This window comes from Esox lucius, chromosome 18 (assembly GCF_011004845.1).
Source record: "Esox lucius isolate fEsoLuc1 chromosome 18, fEsoLuc1.pri, whole genome shotgun sequence".
NCBI classification, from domain to species: Eukaryota; Metazoa; Chordata; class Actinopteri; order Esociformes; family Esocidae; genus Esox; species Esox lucius.
Window position 1 is genome coordinate 5,982,466 of NC_047586.1, and position 15,791 is coordinate 5,998,256.

Sequence of the window (15,791 nt, forward strand, 5' to 3'; positions counted from 1 at the left end):
ATCTTATTCCCCCCTTTTCTCTATCCCTCTATCAAGTCTATCTCCTTCCTCCTCCCTGCTCTGCCTCTGACTCTTGCGTCTCCTTAAGGAGGCTTAGTTATAATCTGCTCTTAATGTTGAAAAAGTTGTCACTCTCACTATTTCTGCCTCCCTCCCTCCCTCTCTCCTTCCATCTCTCTCGCTTTCTCTTTAAGCCTCCTCGTCCCTCTCTCTTTCCTTTCCTGTTTTGCCATCATGGCAGCTTTCTGACATGTGACATCAAAGAGCGAGACGGAGGGCAAGAGAGGCAGAGCCAGAGAGAGAGACAGGAAGTGTGAAAGTGAGCGAGTGGGATTTGTTGTTGCTCTGACGGCCTATCAGTGACCCGTGTTGAACTCCAGATACAGGAGGAAAGGTTTCTACATGAAACTCCGCCAGTCCGTTTCCTTGAACTCTTCAAGAGCCCTTACATCCGTTACCTGCAAAGGGGGGTGGCAGGAGCTCTCATGTGTAGACTCGCAAAGAGCTGATTAACATTACGAGAATGGAGGAGATGGTAAACATCTGATGGTCCTCCCAAATGGCAGGATGTATAGTCACCACCACGCAGTACAGCTACATCACCACAAACAAGTTTTTGGTCCCGGTCGTGACCTGTGGACAGAGCCGGGGAGCCCATCCACCCCATCCGGAATTGATCCACCCCATTTCAAAGCCCAAACCACACCACACCAAACCACACCACACCACACCAAACCACACCAAACCACACCAAACCACACCACACCAAACCACACCACACCACAAAGTTCTCCAGCAACTGCTTGTGGCAGTTTGGGCTCCTGCAATTTCAAATGCATTTGTTGCCTTGAGAGTACACTTGCCTAGCAATGCAATAAGAAGCAGGGTAAGTTGGCAACTCTAAATTTTTTACTCTCCCAAACCCGTTTGGAATTTCTGTGAAGAAAGCCAAGAGGCCATAATTACAAATTGGACAAAAGGGTAGAATAAAAAGAGAAGGCACAACTGTTACCTGCATCTACATCATTGATGTAAACAGCATTGAAAAATATGACCCCACAGTGTTGAAGAAAAGTTAACCCTCATATCATAAGATTTAAGGGTTTCCTTTAAGACATCATACATCTCAGTTCTCCATCCTTCATCCTCCATCCTTGGTAAACTGGAACCTGATGAATGGCAAAGTCATGGGTCCCTTTGTTAGTAGGCAAAAGGAAATATCCTCCTCCACCAACTCGCACCTGATAACCAACTCACACCTCATGTGCATCCCTCCAGTAGGCTTTTGAATTAGTTTTAGTTTCATCGGAGAAGAGCTTATAAAAGTGTACAAACAATATTCTACTCACTGTTTTATCTACAAAATGTCTTGCGTTACCAACAAACGCCATCACAATAATTCTACACAAGCGTCATGGGATCTGACAAGCAAAAACGCAATTTCCTTCATGACGCGCGTGTGGTGGACGTCTCATATCAAACCAGCCGTTATCATCCACGTTCACTCTCCTCGCCGGACCTCCTTGGTTTTCAAAGGGGACGGAGGAACTGAGGAAATCTAATGAAAGGCCATGAATCGTGGAACAGTTCCGCCTCTTCAAACTGAGACATAACTGACATTCGGTGGCCTGAAGAAAAAGCATTACTTTCCAAATCAGTATGACACATAGGACACCCAGAACAAGACAAAAATGTGTGCTTTACAATGCTGTTACTTTGAACACAACCATTAGCAAATCGTCCACCAGAGATAGACATATTGGACGCTTTATTTAGGACAATTTACTCCACGACAGTCACACTAACTCCTTCTTATCGGCTCCCCCCATTCAGCAGTCACTCCCACGCCTGCTATTCAGAAACAGACTCCAATTAAAACATGCACAAATTAAAAAGTATAATTAGCCCCCTTTTGTCTTTCTCTGTCCCAACACTCCCCTCCCTCTCTTTCACAACTGTCCTCTTCTCCTGTTTCCATAAAGACTGTGATCTCGCCACAGCAGCTTGGCCTTGGAATTGTTCTTTTGCTAAAAAAAAAACAAAAAGACAACGCAGCTGTTACGCAACTATTCTGTAACGTGTTCACCTGATTATAATGGCTTAATCTCACACTACATTGTTACTGCGGAAGACACACACACACACACACACACACACACACACACACACACACACACAGAGAGCACATTCAACTAATTTCCTCTCATTCTTGTGCCACATTCGATAACGCATGTATGTTCTGGAAGCCGACGGACGTTGATTGACGTTGACTGTGTCAAAGGAGCAGGGAGCAGGGATCTGATGTGGAATGAAGCCATTGTATCGACGTGTTGTAAAGAAGTGAAGGACGAAGGCGACCCGCTTTCTTATCAAGGCGCTATAAATAGACAAACAACAGAAAAAAATAACCTTGGGAACGAATCGGGATGGGGCATTGCATTTTCATTGAAGTCGTTTAAACAGGCCCTCTTATTCAGCCCGACGTACAATGGCGAGCGTACACATTTCACCATCCTAAAACACCCCTCCTCACCATCACCACCACACCCCAGGCAGAAAACCGCTCCCCTCCCCTTGGGTACAAACTGAGCTACTCAGGACCATGAAAGTGATCATGTCGCAGATTAGCTGTAACAAATGTAGACTTGAAGCGTACGTGTCCACGTGAGTCGCATGTGAAGATCACTGAAGCGTCGTCTTGAGGTTGATAAGGAGATGTACAAGGAGATTACCAGCCAGGGAAGGTGACTAGGGAACCGATGGGTATTTGGGTACTCTGCTTCCTGTCAATAGTAGACAAATGGTGATAATATAATAGCCAGAATATGCAGTGATAATATGTGGATTCTCAGTCGGCCCTGTAAATATGAAATTAGTCATTAAAATCTTAATACGGAAAAGATTTGATGGCCATTTTTCTGTGTTGTTTACCAAGGTATACAGAGGTGAAACCAGTAAAATGTTACCTTACAGGCAGGAAGATCACAGTAAGCTGAGGTCTATAAACAGTATCACACCTGCTTTGTAGGCTTAAAGATTGACTGAGCAGCAACGCACCTTATGACTGGAGTTGGACCTCACGCACAAAAAAATCATCGCCAGGAATTCAGCCAAATCTTCACCTAGGAAATCTGTTCCCCAGTAAAATAAGAGAAAGGATGTGATTGTGTCTCGATGTAGTTTCGGTTTGTAATTACTAAAACAGAAAATGGGCTTAGCCGTGACCTAGTTCACAAATATTTGTTTATAATTATTATAATTCTGTACTGCCCCCAAATCAAAAATAAATACACACACATGCCCTAGAGCATAGCGACCTCTAAAGATGTAATCTCGCGCCAAGCATCAAAGCATCTTCCGCCACTGCCCAACTCAAAACAGACCTGAGTCCTTTCCAAACATCTAAGGTACGAAGAGATAAAACACTGACTATTTTCATGTCGTTCACTGTCTATGATCATCATTTCTCTGCTGAAAGAATTGCAAGCTGCTGAATTTCCAACCTTGGCGGAACAAAAACATGCACTCAAACACACACATACACACAATTGCACAGACAAAAACAAACATTAAAGCTATCTTTTATAACACATACACACACCATCTCAGTGGAGCACAGTAACAACACAGGGAGGTGTTTAATAGAGCTGATGAGTTAAAACCACTTGCTCTGGTGGAGCAGCACTATCTGCCTCTGTCATGTTTATGAATCTAATTTACTCACTTTTCTTTGAGTATGTGTCGTGTCTATGGTTTTGGTTGAGTATGTGTCTTGTATCTATGGTTTTGGTTGAGTATGTGTCTTGTGTCTATATTTTTGGTTGAGTATGTGTCTTGTGTCTATGTTTTTGGTTGAGTATTTGTCTTGTGTCTATGTTTTTGGTTGAGTATGTGTCTTGTGTCTATGTTTTTGGTTGAGTATGTGTCTTGTGTCTATGTTTCTGGTTGAGTATGTTTTTGTCTGAGTATGTCTTGTGTCTATGTTTTTGGTTGAGTATGTGCCTTGTGTCTATGTTTTTGGTTGAGTATGTGTCTTGTGTCTATAGTTTTGGTTGAGTATGTGTCTTGTGTCTATGTTTTTGGCTGAGTATGTGTCTTGTGTCTATGTTTTTGTCTGAGTATGTCTTGTGTCTATGTTTCTGGTTGAGTATGTTTTTGTCTGAGTATGTCTTGTGTCTATGTTTTTGGTTGAGTATGTGCCTTGTGTCTATGTTTTTGGTTGAGTATGTGTCTTGTGTCTATAGTTTTGGTTGAGTATGTGTCTTGTGTCTATGTTTTTGGCTGAGTATGTGTCTTGTGTCTATGTTTTTGTCTGAGTATGTCTTGTGTCTATGTTTCTGGTTGAGTATGGGTCTTGTGTCTATATTTCTGGTTGAGTATGTGTCTTGTGTCTATGTTTTTGGTTGAGTATGTGTCTTGTGTCTATTTTTTTGGTTGAGCATTTGTCTTGTGTCTATGTTTTTGGTTGAGCATTTGTCTTATGTCTTTGTTATTTCTATTGCTGACATGAATAAGGTTCACAGTGATGCTAATAAAATAATTTCTAAATTCTGAGAAAATCGATCTCTCTTTCTCGCTCCTCAATCTTTCACCTCTCATTCTCTATCTCCCTGTCTAGGTCTTTCTCCCCCCCCTCAGTCTCTCTCCCCTCTTGGCAGGTCAACTCCATAAAAACATGATGCATCAAGCATGACAGGCTCCCCCAAAACACACACACATATGCAACTATGCACACACTAAACCACATATACACACACATAAAAATGAAAAATAGCAGCAGAAAGTTGAAGCCTTAATCGGGAGAATATGCTGCAGAATATGATGCAGCCTGAGAGATTTCAGGGCTATATAAATACATATAAATATCCTGCCCGTCAGAGAAAAATAAATGCTTCAATCCAGAGTTTTATTTAAATGCAGTGGCTATGTTGATGATAAAATCAACACAACAGAGCTACTTCTTTGATAAGTCAAAACTGTGACTTAGCAATAGATTCCAGATTTCAGAACTAAAACACGTTTAAAAAAAAATCTATACGATAAATATCAACGGATAGACTTTGATGAATTCCAGTCAGTTCTGCAGACATGATAACATATCACCTAGCACTTCTCTCTTCCAGTCTCCAGTTTTTATTTGGCATAGACGTTCCTACAGTCTATGGAACACAGTAAAAACAGGAAGAGTTGTGGTAGACATAGGCTAAATCTCAAATCGCATACTTGCATACTATATAGTATGCCAGATTAGTATTAAAAAAGATTAGAATGTCCCATTTGACAAAAAAGTTAATTATCGTCACCTATATTGGTAGTTATTGCATCAACGTCATTCACGTCTGAATGAAAAACAAACATTGCTGCGCCATGAAATTAAATAGCTTTGGCTGTGTAAAGTTTGTCTTCAGTCTTGCTAGCATGGGCTCATTTATTCCAAGTAGTAAGATATTCGTATTCCTGGCTTGTACGTTATTAAAATGGCCAGTGGCAAAAGCCATACATTTCATAGATGCTATTTGTGGTGGAAATTAACTTCATAAACTGTGTCCGTTTTACACAGTGGGGAACCGTCAGGGCCCTCTACTTCCTCAGAGAGGGCCAAAGGATAGATACAAATCTGTACAGATTTGTATCTATAATAACTTGCATAATACATTTAGTTTTTATTGATTTTATCTTTTTTGTCTTAACTGTAATGATCTGCCCTGTTGAATTTCTTCCGTTTGTGTTGGAAAATGAAAAAAGAAGGGTGAAGATCCCAGAGGGAAAAAATATCCAATCAGAATTTTTCTTGAGTAGTCTCTTGGTAGAAATAATCTAGCTTGGCTCAATACTCATTGGCTAGGCTCTCAGGCTTTGAATAGAAGGCACCAGTCAACGCCATTGACATCAATTAGAGCAGCCTTTGGGAATGACAGTAGAATTAACCAATGACAAATTGTCTTGTAATAGGCGGGACAATTGTGGTAGTAACGTTGCAATTGGATGTACTGGGTACATGACGTTTCGTATTATTGGTATTTTCTTATTGTTGCATGTTGGAGAACATCGAATGGAGCACAACGTTTTGCTCTCTGACAGGATTTACTGTCCGTAGTATAGAAACAAAGTGAGTAGTCGTGTGGTTGAATTTGAAACAGTTATATTTTCTTCTAACGTGGTTCCTGCCATCAATATTTGCAACCGTTGTGTACGAGTGCTGCTTCTGTCAGCCACAGCCGAGGCGTGGCTTAGGATGGTTTGACTCTGTCATCAAAGAATTGCTGCTCCAACACAGGTCCTCAAACAAAAGGCCTCAATTCATGTTCTGTATACACAGTTCTATATGTATGACGTAAGATCTTTTTCCGCTACTGAGGGCCTAGCTCCAATAGTCACAGTTTACCACTGGTTTAACACAATGATTAATGGTGTTTAGCTAAATATTCAAACTTGGCGTGATGTTAATGTGAGACAAAATGTTCTAGTTCAGACTAAATCTTACAACAATGTAGCATGTTCCAATCAGTCCCACTACTGGAAAACTTGCTAACTATATACTAAACAGTACATACTTCTCAATCACCTGTGAAGTATGTACTTGTAGTACGTAGTATGCGATTTGAGATTCAGCCATAGGCCATTTCAACTGATGGCACAGAATGACCCCTCTGCAGTTATTACCCATGAGAATCTGGGGCCTAGGAGGGGCTCCCAGTAGCGTGAGAGAGCATCGGGGGAATGATTACTGCTCATCTCGGCTGACAGGGCAGGTTGGTGACAAACAGTTATGTCATCCATATGGGAAACATCAGCTGAGGATGCCTGAGATTGATAAGACATATCGTCACCACCATCATGATTGCCACCACCACAGCCTTCACCATCAGCACCAATATCATCACCATTACCACCACTACTATCATCACCACCAGCATCATCACCACCATTGTGATCAACAGCACTACCATCACCAATATCACCACCATCATCATCACCACTGTCATCATCACCACCACCATCACCAATATCATCACCACTGCCATCATCACCACCACCATCATCACCAATATCATGACCATAATCACTAATATCATCATCACTACTGTCATCCCCACCAATACCATCATTATTACCATCATCCTCACCACTAGCACCATCATAAGCAGCAGTATCACCACCACTGTCATCATTATCACCACCAACACCAATGTCATCATCACCACTACCATCACTATCAGCATCACTGTCATCATTGTCACTATCATTGTCACCACCATCATTACCACAGTCATTACCACCGTCATCATCCTCACCACCAATGTCCTCATTATCACCAACACTGTGGGAACTGAGAGGACCCTTTTTTCTCGAGACCACATGGACAGTCAGCTGATCTCATCATCATGTACTGTCGTCCTAATGAGAGGGAGAGAGAACCGACTGGCTGCAAGTAATGAACAAGACTTTCCTTGTTTAATCAATCTGCTGCTCGGCATTCTGGGTAATGGATTCCAATTTGCTGCCCTTTGTCACTACGGGTAATTTATGTTATTATATACACACTCACACTCACAGTATTTTACATCCCACATTACAGTCTGGGGCTAGGCTGTTTGGCGTTTGCCTAGTTATGTCTGGATGGATCTCATAAAGCCTAATGATCAGAACCTTGACTGTCCAACTGGTGTGTGAAATCAGCCCTGACTAGACGAACACCACCACAAGATATGAACCGGACATGTGCACAAATTATGTATTACCTAAAATAGCAAAGAAATGCAGTATTTTTTGCATCTGTATACAAATTAAAAATAAGTTTTTACTTGCCCTAAAGAAGCAGCTCTGGAAACTATCAACCAAAATGTAAATGTTAAAATTTACACTTGCAATGCATTCTTGGGTATTAATATTCTTAAGAGTTCCACTCCCAAAACAAGATCCCTTTTATAGGTTCTATTAAAACAAAAGAACACATTAAAAAAATACATCTAAGTATTAAAGGATAAAAAAAGGCATTTAACTATTTCAGGCCAGTGAAATGCTAATTATAAAACACTAAGCCATACACACATATTTAAAAAATGCATGTCTATTTATGACATCACCCACAAATGAGGGATCGTATTTGGCCTTGATGGGAATTAAGGGGATGGATGAGGCATCTAAATGAGATGTATGAGGCCTCTACATGAGGTGGTTGAGGCCTCCACATGAGATGGATGAGGCCTCTACATGAGGTGGTTGAGGCCTCCACATGAGGTGGTTGAGACCTCCGCATGAGATGGATGAGACCTCCGCATGAGATGGATGAGGCCTCCGCATGAGATGGATGAGGCCTCCGCATGAGATGGATGAGGCCTCCGCATGAGATGGATGAGGCCTCCGCATGAGATGGATGAGGCCTCCGCATGAGATGGATGAGGCGTCCGCATCCATGGAGTTCCTCTGTGATCCATCACCAGTCGGCAAATTGAGTCATTGCTGGACATTCAGACCATATTAGTAACACCTTTACAGAGTTGACTCAAGACCGACCAGTAGGTATGATTCATCAGTGGCACTCCTCAGCCAGTAAGATGTGTGAGTGGGTGTTTGTGTGTGTGAGTGAGTTGAGACCATGATTCATAAACAACCTTAAACTGTAATGGTATTCAGACAACTCTGAATCCCAGCTTTATTACTCAGAACCCCATGTCTGTCACCTCTGTGGACTATAACTGTTGGGTGTTAATGGAACTACCAGGTGTTACTATAACTGTTGGGTGTTAATGGAACTGCCAAGTTTTACTAAAACTGTATCGTGTTAATGGAACTGCCGGGTGTTACTACAAATGTCGGTTGTTACTATAACTGCCAGGTGTTAATATAACTGCCGGGTGTTACAGCAACTGGCAAGTGTTACAATAACTGCCGGTTGTTACTGTAACTGCCAGGTGTTACAATAACTGTCGGATGTTACTGTAACTGCCAGGTGTTACTGTAACTGTCAGGTGTTACTGTAACTGTCAGGTGTTACTATAACTGCCAGGTGCTACTGTTGCTGTCGGGTTAGAATGGATCAGCAAACACAATCACTGGACCTGTCAATCAAGGTAAAATAACCCCAAGTCCGTGAGGTCTGAATTAGGGCTGCACGATATATCATTTCAGCATCGACATTGCGATGTACGCATCCCCAGTAGTCACATTGTAGAACGTGTGGTTTAGTAAGGTAAACATATATCATTCTACAATATATTGTTTTTGAAAATGGAAAACTAGCATTATATCTGTCTGATATAAGGTAATTTACTCTGATTTATGGGTTATTGGATACACAGTTAATTATTATTATTATTATTATTATTTTAAACACGAAGTTTGTTGCTGCACTTGGCTGACATGTAGGCTCTGCTTGCACGTGACGAAATGATGAGCGAGGAACAGGCAAAAAAGACCAAAATGGAGAATTTGGTTGCAAAAAGAAATGAATCATCAATTATATAGAAATATTGCGGCTACAAACAGGATGTTGACCAAAAACAGGTACTTTGTCGAGAGTGCCTTGCAATTGTTGCCACAACACAAGGCAACACGACCAATTTGTTTGATTATTTAAGGCGGAACCACAAATCTTCATATGACGAGTGCAAAGCATCTCAATGCCCTCCAAAGCCAAAATCTATTTCGGATGCATATGCCAGTACTACACCCTACGTGAAAGGTTCCAAAACGGCAGAGAGAAATCACAGATTCAATAACATTTCACGTCGCCGAAGACATGGTACCAATTAACACGGTTACCAAAGAGGGTTTTGAAAACATGATCCGGTTACTTGACTAGCGGTATGTATGTCACAGTGTTGTAGGGGGTGGAGACAGACGCAGGAAATGTGGTAAGGGTTTCTATAACCCAACTCAAAGCACGTCAACAACTGACTGGGCAAGGACAAAGTAAAGTGAGGTGAAAAGCCTCCAAAACAGAACACGCGGACGAAACCGGAACGATACAACACACATAGAATAGAATAGTCGCACGGTGACATGGAAATAATAACCAGCACAGCAATGGGGAAACAGGGCCATATATACAGGCATGAAAATCAGTGAGAATGGGAAACAGGTGTGGGCGACAATATGGGGACAGTCCGGGGTGAAGGTGATTAGCCAGAACCGTGGTGCCTAGAAGGCTGGTGACGTAGACCTCCGGAGCAACGGGGGGATCACCTGCGCCGGAGGGATTTGCGACAATGTAATGCCATCACGCAACTAGTTTTCTCAAGTTGCCACCCCAGAGCTGTACGAAGAATGCAAGACAAGTTGAAACAGAGCTGTCACAAGTGGAATATTATACAGCAACAACGGACTTGTGGTCTAGTCGGACAACGGAGCCCTACATAAGACTGACCGTACACTTTATCAATGAGGACTTCCATCTGAAAAGTCACTGTTGGCAAACTGCATTTTTCCCAGAGGATCATACAAGTGAGAACATAGCAACAGGGATGAGAGAAGCTTTAGCTGATTGGGGCCTAGATGAGAGTCGTCTAGTCTGTATTACAACAGACAATGCCGCAAACCTGTTGAAGGCTGCACCTGAACAAGTGGACCAGATTGCAGTGCTTTGGCCACAGACTGCAACTTGCAGTTGGTAAGTTTTGCCCAATTGCGCATTCTATTTTACTACTGTTGCGATTGCTATACTATTACTGTTACATATTATTACCTAGCAACCCGTTCTGACATACATATTTTTTTATATATGTTTCATATATTTTTATTGTAGAGGATGGGGCTGGGGTAAAATGAAGGATACAGACTGTCAGGTTGATAGCCAAAGCTCTTTCTGAAGACATCCTGTATTTTTCATATCGCAATATATATCGCAGAAAAACTAAATATCGCAGTGTCAGTAATTTCCAATATCGTGCAACCCTAGTCTGAATGGGGCTTTGTAGTTGGGTGGTTGGCTGTGTTGGAGGAAAAATCCCAATTCCATTTCCTTTGCCTCCTGCAAACGTATTAGATAAGGTCAAAGGGGATGGACCTTCGAGATTTTCATCCAACGGGGCTACAAGAATGTGGCAAAGGAGAGGTGAGACAAGGAATCAAGGAAATGCAATTTCAGATTCTCAATATGTCTCCCACCATCTATACCCTTCAGGGGTTTCTGACTTGGCTTTGTCACACACGGCTTGACCTCAGATATGAAGAGAAGGGATCGGGAAACAGATTATTTCAGTTGGATGGACTCCTTTCAGAGCTACACAATGCACCGGCAAATAGAGCTAAATCCTTTTACACAAGTCAAGTCTTTATTACGTCGGTGCAGAATATATACAGTGTCTTGCCACTCACATAAGCTGAGAGAGACGGTCCTATGAGAGGCCGGGAAGGATGAAAGAGAATGAAGAATTACCATTCCAGTTGGAAATGAAAAGTGAGATGATTACCAACCCCACCTCGGCCCCTGCTGGCTCATTTACTTACAGTACACACCCAGGCACACACACACACACACACAAAGAAAGAAAGACACACACACACACACACACACAAACATGAGGCTCCCAATGTAAATCTATTCAAAACATGAAACCCAGAGGACATGTTAGTTAATCACTAGTTCCATGTTATTTTCATTACGGCGATTTTAAATGCATGCGTATATTACAACTCAAACTAATCATCTCAAGATAGCATCTGTGCTGCATCTCTTTAATCCCAACTAGCCAGGGATACCTATCTCTGCTGGAAGCTACAAAAGCAGAACGGGACTACATACTTTAAGCTGTTTAAATAACTCTCCTATTTTCCCCTCATGCGATTTAACTTTTTCTATTTATATATATATATAACCAACAAGCACAAGTAATATATATATATATATATATATATATATATATATATATATATATATATATATATATATATATATATATATATTCAGGCCCTCTTTACACTCTATTGTATTGGAAAGTGTGGAGAGGGTTTCTTGCTGAAAGTCCAATGGGCAGGATTCACAGCCCGGCTGCAGCAAAACATGTGCATCACAGTCAACAGATCAGACTGTTGGACCCCCCCAAGGCCACCAATCCTTGACATATACTTTACATAGTATACGTCTCTTACTGTGAACTTACACTTGTGGACATCTATTCAAGGGAGCACAGTAATTATTAAGTCAATATCGAGTTCCAGTAATAGACAGTACTGACCGTACTGCACGCTGCGGTGTGGAACAGAGCGGAACAGAAGAAAGCGTCTGCTACAGCATTTTATTAAAGTATTAGTAGTGGTGGTACTGTAGTAGTGGTAGTAGTACTGGTAGTAGTACTAACAGTCGCAATAGTAGTGGTATTACTTGTGCTTGTTGGTTAAGCCAGGGTACTGGATAAGCAACAGTTAATCCATCTCCAGCAGAGAAGGCAGTTCTGCATTATGCACCTCCATGTCCATATTTATTCAAATCCAGTTCTCGTCAATCCCCTCAAGTGTCTGGGCTTCCAGGGAGTGGGGGGGGGGGGGGCAACCTCTACTCAGGGCCTATGTTGGTATCCAGGTAACCGTGGCTTGTATTAGACCCTGGGGTGTGTCGTCATCGTCCTGGGGAGGAACCACACAGGAAACACGACGTCTGCATTACGGTGTCCTGCTACATAGCTGGGGTCCAGGATGGGGCTGCTGCTTTTGGGATCCCAATGAAATCCTTCCTCTTAGAGCTTGATGTGTTTCGCCGGTTAGGAAGAAGAACCAGACAGAGGGTGTGAAAAATGACATTCAGTTGATGATGAATCTATATTTGCTGCTGTTAATTCAGCCCCAACATTTCATTGATGTCTTAACTCGGCTCTGGGGATTAGTTGAAGAGTGGCACAATTTTTCTCTTCCTATTCTGGTTCTCTCTGCTTGTTCATTCTCTTTGCATCTTGCTCTCTCTTCCCTGTAACACTTTCGCACTTGCAAATTCTCTCTCTCCCCTTTCTTGCTTTCAATATCAGTCTCTCTTTTTCTCTCGCTCTCCCTCTACCTACAGCGGGTGGAATGGGTCCCAAGAGAACACTGCGTACACACACAGACAAACAAACACACACACACAGATGAGATATCAACAGAGATGAGAACTAAACTCCCAGATTTAGGTTGACTATTACTGATCTGTCTCTGTTGCTTATACTATCCACGACTATTCTGGCTGTCTCTCTCTCCCTGTCCATCTCTTCCACTGTCTTCCTCTCTCTGCCATTGTTCAGGGCCAGACACACAGGCACACACAACCTGTTATCCAGACATTCATTTGCTCCATCATCGCTCTGCCGCCATTATCCTTTTCACACTTGGCGGTTATAGTTCGCACATAACCTTTGTTGTTGTACCAAGACTGCATTCCAAGTCGTGAATCACATTACAACTACACGCTAATAGTGGTTTAATGTTTATTGGCTCTCAGAATCTGGGTCTCACTCTTCCTGTCTCATTCAATCCGGTTGTTGTCCCTCCAGGTAAGAGAGACTGTTACACTGCACCAGTGCAATTCTTACATTAGCACTGTGTTCTCTCCACTGTGTGTGTGTGTGTGTGTGTGTGTGAATGAGCTAGTGAGTCATTTGTTCAGTCCCAGCTGCAGTTAACAGGCTCTTTGCTGATGCACCTGCTGTTATGTGATATCAGCCTGCCCAAAATCTACTGCCACACACACACACACACAAGTTTGTATGGCTATCCTCATGGGGACCAGAAAATAGAAATTGCATGCTCCCTTGCCCTAACCTTAACCCTAATCTAACCCTAACCCTAACCTTAACCTCAATAAAGTAACATTTATGCCTAAACTTTATCTAGATGTAATGCCTAACCTAACCAGACTCTCTTCTCCTGAGCAGGAGGAACAGACAATCAGTCCATCAAGAGATTCGGACAGGAACCAAGAGAGGAACCCAGGCAGCCTTACTGGCAGGCAAGCTCTGTTGGTCTAATCGGTTTGGAAGAAGAGGAGCAAGAAGGAGGTTCACATGAAGCATAATGGCTTCCACAGCCTGCTGTGCTCATCTGACTTAAGGTCATTTTCTTTCAGTAGCTAGAGGCAGGCATCAGTGTCCAAACACACAGATCATGACCTGCAATGTGTTGCTTCCATTACTGAGAACAACATCGATAAACGGCTAACCACCACTAGTCCTTAAAACCACCCTGATCCTATCCCCCCAATCAACCAGTCAGCTTAACACAAAGATCTGACCAATCACAGACCCTTTACATGACAGGCATAGGCCAGCTACTGAGTGTAAAAGCTGAGTCATGTTGTAAAAACGTATTGATTAAACAATCAAATGTTTTTGTGTATTGAAGAGAAAAAATATTTATGTCTGTGCTCCCTCAATTCAATTATTCAGTTAAAAGGCTTTATTGGCTCGGTAAACATTAATTAACATTGCCAAAGCAACTGGAAAATAACATATTTTAATTAACTAAAAATATTCAAAAAGGCGGTATTACGCGCCAGAGATGTGGTGGGTGTTTCTCAATGTTTGACTGTGATTTCAAATCTTAATGGCTCTGTATGATCTACGCTAGACGTGTGTCTCTAATGGGGTTATCCATTTGGCGGGTTAGGAAGTGCAGCTCGGTTTCCACCTCATTCTGCAGACGTTGTGTGCCTAGCCTGTATTCTCTGGAGAGCCAGGTCTGCGCTGTGATGGCTGCTCTCCATATAGCAAGGCAACGCTCCCTGCGTCCAAAGTCGTGAAGATTTTCCATAACATTGGGTCAGTCACAGTGGTCAGGTGTTCTGCCACTGCATTCTCTCTCTGTCGTCACTGCCAAAACCACACTGCAGAAAGACAAGGGCTCAGGAGAGACCAGGTGCTGTAAAATGGCTGTGTTGCAGTATCTGTGTTACTGTCACTGCTGCCCAACACAGTGATGAGAGGCTTGGATATGCTGATCTACACATTATGTTGATTCATCCTATTAAGCCCCTTTTCTCTCCCCTCCTGAACACTTTACAGAATACACACAATCTATACACATACATAGTCTTCTATGTGTATATTGTATTCATTGATTCACCTGTCTGTGCTTGCTGCAAAGGAAATATTTAATTAACTTGAGACAGGAAAAACATGACAATGCTAAGTAATTTTTAGTAAAGGAATTCGAGGACTCATTCTCAACTGAATTTCACAGGTGAAGGTGACTTTTCATGTTCACTTGGACAATCAGAATTGAGTTAGTCTAGATGTTCCTGTGTCCTTTGTGGATGTTACATGGCTGAATACCTCCACACCAGATCGCATTTCTATTTGTCATTCAGCCCTCACCATATACCTGGCCACTCATGTTCGTCACATCAGGTTTGTGTTTCTAATTTTCTATTGAACACATAGACAGTACAAGAGTTTACAAGAATGTCTCCAAAAAATGTTGGTGTTGAACCAAACACACAGAGAACCAGATCATACAAACAAAAATGATCAGAGAAGCAAAAACAAAATGAAAAACATAACCAAGCGAAAACCATTGTTACAGAAAAACATCAGTGTTACAGCAGTTCCTGGAGAAAAGCTACCCATTTATTCTACAACTTCATAACATCCTACTTAGCCGATTACTTTAGTCTTAAAATAGTATTTTTCAAATAACATTGATTAAAACCATTAATTGAACAAAACAGAGTCTATTTTGTGTGTTAATGAATTATCCCCCTGACATGCCAGATTATATTTAAATAGGCCAATGGGAAATAAGGGAATAAGTAATTACATGGTGGGTCTATAGCTAGCAGCTCGCACACCACTCAAGACATTACATCAGCAGAAACAGTGTTAATA

At 42.0% G+C, this 15,791-nt stretch overlaps 1 protein-coding gene and 1 long non-coding RNA gene across 3 annotated transcripts in view; both read right to left on the reverse strand.

The window, feature by feature from the left end:
* The window catches only part of grip1 (glutamate receptor interacting protein 1), a 325,906-nt gene that overhangs the window by 284,037 nt on the left and 26,078 nt on the right, over positions 1–15,791 (reverse strand). The gene's annotated exons all lie outside the window — the stretch shown is intronic.
* LOC109616879 lies at positions 2,214–3,133 on the reverse strand. Its single transcript, XR_002198163.1, has 3 exons — positions 3,058–3,133; positions 2,657–2,783; positions 2,214–2,377 (listed from the first exon to the last, which is right to left on the reverse strand). It is a non-coding gene; the product is annotated as an uncharacterized LOC109616879 (long non-coding RNA).